The sequence below is a fragment of the Bison bison genome, unplaced genomic scaffold (genome assembly GCF_000754665.1).
Source record: "Bison bison bison isolate TAMUID 2011002044 unplaced genomic scaffold, Bison_UMD1.0 scf7180017864274, whole genome shotgun sequence".
NCBI lineage: Eukaryota > Metazoa > Chordata > Mammalia > Artiodactyla > Bovidae > Bison > Bison bison.
Window position 1 is genome coordinate 2,987,333 of NW_011494846.1, and position 6,946 is coordinate 2,994,278.

Below are 6,946 nucleotides of genomic sequence, written 5' to 3' on the forward strand. Positions count from 1 at the left end.
CATCCAGCTCACAGATGCTGCAGAAGAATGAGAGCAATCAACCGGACAGCTGAACTTGGTTTCCTCTAGGTGTCCCCAAGGTGCGGGGACACACTGTCGCCACATCTCTTACCCATGCCTTTGGGGAACAGGTCCTCTGTCACTGTGCTCACGCTGCTTTTAGTCTTGTCCTGGGTTTTCGTTAGGTTCATTTTCCTCCATCTTTCCCCTCTCCCCCTCAGTTCCAGGCTGTCCTGTCTCTCAAAAACAGAACATTATTTTGAAGTTCCAGGGGATTTTTCCATTGCAAGGTTATCCACTAAAAAGTTGGCAGGTAGAGTCCCAGTGAAAAAAACCAGCTGAAGCCTTGACATTGGTTTAGAATCGGAGCTAGCGACCCCTCGTCACAGCGATGAATACTCCCCAGGAGGGACCCTGGGTGCTGCTAAGGGTCCATTCATTCATTGGTGACATTCATACTTTGTTGGAGAAAAGACTCATGGCCTTGGTGGGAGTCCCACCCCAGTGCACGGTGACACTTGTCTAAACGGTGAACCCGCGTGCATTAATGACTGGCCACTTCTTTTGAAGCATTACTTGAGTATTAGGACTGGGAAGTATATGCAGCCCAGGATGTTTTGCTTCATTTCCTTTTAAATGGGGCTAAAAAAGCAGATACAGGAGTTAATTTTTCTTTGACGAGACAAGTGACGGCCCTAGAGGAGAGAGGAGCCACTCATTCCTGCTGCATAAGAGCGAATTAACAGCCTGATGCTCCTGGTGACTGACACTGTATGAGGAATCCGAACAAACCACCACACTCCAGGGACTCACAGGCCTGAGTTTATAGTCTTTGTTGTTCATGCAGTTGCTCAGTTGTGTCCGACTCTTTGTGACCCCATGGACTGCAGCACATCAGGCTTCCCTTTCACTATGTCCCGGAGTTTGTTCAGATTCATGTCTGTTGAGTTGGTGATGCCATCCAACTATTTCATCCTCTGTCGCCCCCTTCTCCTGTCCTCAATCTTTCCCAGCATCAGGGTCTTTTCCAATGAGTCAGCTCTTTGCATAAGGTGGCCAAAGTATTGGAAAAACTTCAGCTTCAGCATCAGTCCTTCCAATGAATACTCAGGGTGGTTTTCCTTTGGGATTGACCAGTTTGAGCTCCTTGCTGTCCAAGGGACTCTCAGGAGTCTTCTCCAGCATCATGACTCAAAGGCATCAATTCTTCAGTGCTCAGCCTTCTTCATGGTCCAGTCTTAGAAGAATACATTCAAAAATCCAGCAACTTGAGCTCCATGGTAATACTTTTTCCTCCTAAATCCACCCAGAGTAATTCTTGTAGGAACACGAACGCCCACACACTCAAGGGTTTGAAGGATACTGAACCTCTGGCAGGATGTGCGTTGCTGCTGGAGGTACCCCACCTTTTCTGTCTGGTTGTCTGAGGTGTGAACCCCTGTACCTGTGCTAAATGTGTGTCACACTCGAGCCCTTGAGTTCATTAGTTTTAAGAGATCCTTCATGGCAAAAGAAGGGAAAGAAGTGGAGAAGTCTTAAAGCTCTTAAAAAGGGACTGCCAGTAAGTAGTCAGGAAACTTCCAGAACAGCATCCTTCATACTCCTGTCTTGGCTTGGGGCTGTCCAGTCCTATCCGTGAGGACGTGTGCCTGCTTTATCCATCTTGTGCAAAGACTTTCCAGACTACCCGCTCTGTTTCCACCAAGGGGAGTGAGGCAGTTCCTCACTCACCTGGTTTTTAGGGAAGCGAAAACAGATCACAGAAGCCAGAACCTCATCAGGAACATGTTGAAGCAGAGGTTTCACTTCTAAGGCTCCCTGACCCTCTGCAGATTCATCGCTGCCTCCAGTAGCAGTGGGCGTGGGGGAGCCTGCCCTGGATGCCCTCCGACCTGCTGATTGTACAGGGCTTCCTGTGCACTGTAGGCTCCTGGTGGTTTCAAGGTCGACCTCGTTGCCGCCTGTGAAGCAAAGGCTTTCCTCTCATCAACCAGACTGACTCAGGTAAGACTCGCAGCTCTTGGAACCCAGACTTGTCAGGACCATTAGCAGCTACTATTACAACAGCAGAGCAGGTGGCGGTCCAGACTGCTGCATCAGAGCGGCCCACGTCTGCCCAGACTGTTCTGGAGGATGAGGGCTTGAACAGCCTTGTTGTCTGGGTTTCAAGGCTCAGTGCATCACTGCTAATTTACACACCAACATTCGTTCACACTAGCATTCTTAGTACAACAGGACCTCGATGCCGCAGGCCTAACAGCAGAGTCCTGGTGAGATGTCCCGATACACCGAAACAAGACGACTAACAGGAAAAGAGATACCCGTCCCTGCCTGGAGTGAGCAACAATGCTGAATTGGATGCCAAGAGTTCTCTTCCAGCGCTGCAGAAGCTGGAGCCTGGAAGGATTGGACAGCCACGTGTGCAGATGCAGGTAGAGGGCCTTACCTGACTGGGTCCTGGAGGAATTCCTTTCTGGGGCAACTGCCAAGTCTCCTCCATCTGAGAGCGGACACTGTGCAAACCTCTGAGTTTCTAACAGGCATGAACTCCAAGAAACACAAATGAACTTTCCACCTTCAGACCATTAACCAGTGTGCAGCAAAGCTTACAGAAACATATCGATAATGCTACAAGCCCACAAAGATGCCAAATTCTGTTGAGAAGAAAAATCTCTTGTAAAAACAGCAGTGTGCAGAGAGGAGAAACAAATGGAATGAGCTGAAACATCAGATGTTGAAACCTGACTTTTATCTGATTCTCATCTCAAGCACAATCGACCCACTTACCACTCCCCAAAATTAGTAAGAAAGGCAAAGCCTTATGTCACCTTTGCCACCACAAACCTACCCAGCGATCACAGCGGATCAAGAAGAAGGCCCACCACTTCCTCAGCCTCCCTGGTTTCCAAGGACCTGACACAAGGCACAGACACGTTTGCAATTGGCACGGTTATTTTATTAGTACGAGTATACTGAAACAATAAACTTGTACTGGTTTACAGACAATTTATTTAAAACAATTTTGTTCAAATTTTGAATCAAACATTGTTTTATTATAATAATGAAATAATTTCTACCTAGAAAACCTGCAAGCACCATCAAAGAAAGGGACCATAAAATTCAATAAACAGACTCGAGTGTATCCTACAAATAGACACACCACGATTAGAAAATAGAATAGGAATTCTTCCATTTTTTTTTTTAATATTTGTTTTAAAAAAGCTAGTGCAAGTACAATATTTTACACTGGAATTACAGAGAGTATGCACGCATATGGAAAAAAGTTCTCCTGTCACAATAAAAGCTCTTAACTATGTATGCACTTAAGTTTTTCTTTTCAATAAGGTGCAAATCATCATCCCTTCCCTAGTTCTCCTCTGTACTGGCCATGTCAGTCTGATAGTGCCCTCAAAGTTCTGGTGTCTCTTTTTCCTTGGCCGGTGGGAGGCGTACGATTGGAAGGTTGGTAGGTCGTGAGCTGATATTAGAAAAACACATTCGGTGTGATTCTCAGAGATGGCCCTGGGGCCAGGACCCCACTGGCTAGAAATTAGGACTCTTGTCTTAACCAAAGGCCACCAGAAAATGCTGGCAGGGCTCTGCTGGAGCCTTTCAGCTGACACTAATTTGGGTGTACAGGGAGCAGTGAAGGCTGAGGAGGAAAAAAAAAAACCTCCCCTAAAAGGCCAAATTCACAGAACTGATGTACACAGGTATCAAGTTTAATGTTCACTGACAATAAAGAAATTCACCCCACTCCTGAACTGGATTAATTGAAGAGTAGGCGGTTCGTGTTAGGAACCAGAGGAAACCTACACACCCAGCTTGGTAACTGTTCAGACTTGCCATTTATTCCAGAGGACAGTTCCTGTTACCTCGGCAAGGATGACTGCAAACAGCACTTCCAAAGGGGGCCTTCAGACTGGCCATGGAAAAGGAGACTGGCTCATCGGCCGTCCCAGACAGCAAACGAACAAACTAAAGGGAAAGAAAACTTGGGTGAAGTCTCCAATTATCTGCAGTGGAAGACTGGAGTCCTTTCAGCTGAGAAAAGTGACGGAAATTCTTAAGAGACGGTTACTGGAGAGCTACCACCTATTGGCCAAAAGCACTTAATTTTAATACAGCTGAACCATTTGTATGCAAGTCGTGAGGACGCGAGAACTGAAGCCGCTGTTCCCTCCCGCCGTCGTACAGGTGAATGTCAGCTACCAGAAACATTGCGTGTAATGTAGGGAGGGGCTCAGATTCTGAATTTTAAGAACTGGAGGGGGGATCTGCCCAACATCCTGCCCCTCCCCTGCCAGCTGTCCAGTTTCTGCTGGCTTGATTTCTGGACAGAATATGACTTCTGAGAAGTTGCTCCACGTTAATTTTGGCCTCTTAATGGTAAAGAAAGAAAAAAAAACAAACCAAAGTGAAATGAGGCATCTCAACTAAAATTCTTGTTTAACCCCCCACCCCCCGCCATTGAAATGAGGTGTCGGGGGGCAGAGAAGGCTGAACATTTGTGTGTGTGTGTGTCCTCGTGATGAGCCCCGTTTTCTTGGTAGCCAGGATCCCTTGTTACAAACACTTCTTGTTCAGAATTATATTCTTTGGGTTTACTGGAACAGGAAGTGCTGAAAATGTCAAACATCATCTCTGGAGAAAAAGGAGTTGCAATGGCTTAAGAGTTTAAACTAAGAAGGGAGCTCGGAGAAGTACTTTCGGCATAGGAATGAACAGTATTCTCTAATTGCAAAATACAGAATTAGTCTCCCTCAGAAGAGGGTTCTATGTAACAAAAACCTAGAGGAAGCATAGGTATAGTTGAAGAGCCTTTTAAGTAGTAATCTTTCAGGCCATAACCATACAAATCTGATCATTTAGACATGACATATTTCTATATACAAAAAAACATGTAACTTTCAACCTTTATGCTTTTTTTTTTTTTTACAAACAAGGTATGAAACTCATTGTTTCAACAGATCCATATCTTTCAAACACTGAATGAATCATTTTGACATTCATTTTTCTTTTGTGCAATTTTGTAAAACATTACCTGTACTCCTCAAAGTGAGTGCTTCAAAGTTTTTTTTTTCTTCAGCTTCTCAAATTAGGTGTACATTAAAAAAAAAAAATTTCCCACAAGGTATAGTGCTACAAGAAAAGATCTATCAGTAAGGTAACTTATTTGAAGCGAGGTCATCTATGTAAAAGAAATCTTAGCTCCGGAGTAGAGATGTGCAAACAGTTTGGAGTTTCCCTATCAACAGAAACACAACACTGTCCGTGGAGGAAAAAAAGAGGAAACCAACCTAACACAATGGCATAGATAGGCATGTGCTTTATAGCCAAGTATGTTCTCTGTATAGTTATTACTAGATGTGTTCTTAAATTTTCTATTTCAGAAATTCTGGGTTGAAAACAAAGGTGGAAGCAGAGACTTCCGCTTCGCTTGAAAAGCCCACACAGCGTCATTTCCTTTGCTTTCACATCACCCTGAAGAAGCGGGATTGGACCACGGAGACTGCTGGCCCTTTTTTCACCTGGGATTATCATGGGTGACTAGGAGATAGGATGTGCAAAGGGTTTTAGGAGGAAACGGACCACGGTTTGTCGAGCTGCTTACAGTTCATCAAACAGTAGCCATGACAACCAACACAGCTCAAAAAGCCCGGCCTTCCATCCCCAGAGCTCTGCTTCTTCACCCAGATCTGAAATAGCATGGCATTTAGTGTCTTCAAAAGCATTTGAGACTTTTTTTTTCCTCTATGAAACAAACAGGCTTCCTTAGTAGTCACAGATGTTAAACGGTATTGTCAATTGTTTCCTTAAAAAAAAAAATTCCAAAGCTATACAACAAAAGTAAATTTTGGCAATGTATTTCAGTAAAGATCGAACTATGTGCAAAGAGTGGATTTTATGATTTCTAGGAGCTACTGTTCGTCTTGAACATGCAGCATTATATTGCAATCTATGCGGTATCTAAGGAGAAATCCACAAGATGCAGGAAATCCAAACATTCCTTGAAGTTGTACAACCCTACTCCCAGAACAGTCAAAGTGCTGCTTCTGGACACGTCAGTGTACCACACACACGCCAGCCCCGTCCCTGAGTTAGAGGTGTGAAAGGTTCTGCAGAGTTCCTTGGGGGGGAGGAGGAGGGGGTGCTGCCATTTCCCGGTGGGCGAGAAAACCCGAAGCGCTCACCTAACCGAACACACAGAGGGTCATGATTCAGGGTGAGATGGGATTGAGGACAGCAATGGGGAAAAAAAGAAGAAATTCCTCCCAAAACAAATGGGGGTGAGTTGGAAAAGACACAAAATTGACCGACATAGAAAATCATCCTGAACGTCCAAATGAAAAAGCAATTTTGGATTTCCACTTGAAAAGATTTGAGGTAAGTGGTATCCATCTCTCTAGCCGTCCCGCCCCGCCCCCAATGTGGCCCAAACTGAGATAATTCTGAAGTTGAAACATCCTAAGGAACAGTCATTTTATAGATTTAGAAATCCCTAGAAAGAGAGGTCCTTGTTTGTTGGTGAATTTTTTTTTCTTTTCTCCCTGACTAATTTCTTTGTGATTGTGTTCCACTGTAAACGCAAAAGGCCTGCTGTTACTACTTTAAAAATGGAAAACGGGTAAGAAGAACAAAAGATGGGTTAGGTAAATATTGCAAAGTGGGCACGGCACAGAGGCACATGGCTGCTCCTCGCAAGCTGCGCGGCGCCGGAGAGTTTCTACGCCCGGCACTGTTAGGTGGGCTACGCGGGTGCGGTGACCGGGCTGCTCTGGGGGCCTCGGCACTCGCCCACGTGTGCCAACGAGAGGAGGGCCCCTGTCCTCCGGATGGCCTTCCTATTTGGAGGCGAGAGCTGCCACAGAGGAGCGGTGGCCATTGTCCGCAGGAGGCCCGGCCCCTCCGCAGCCGCCCGCACCCGAGGCTCGGGAGGCGCGCA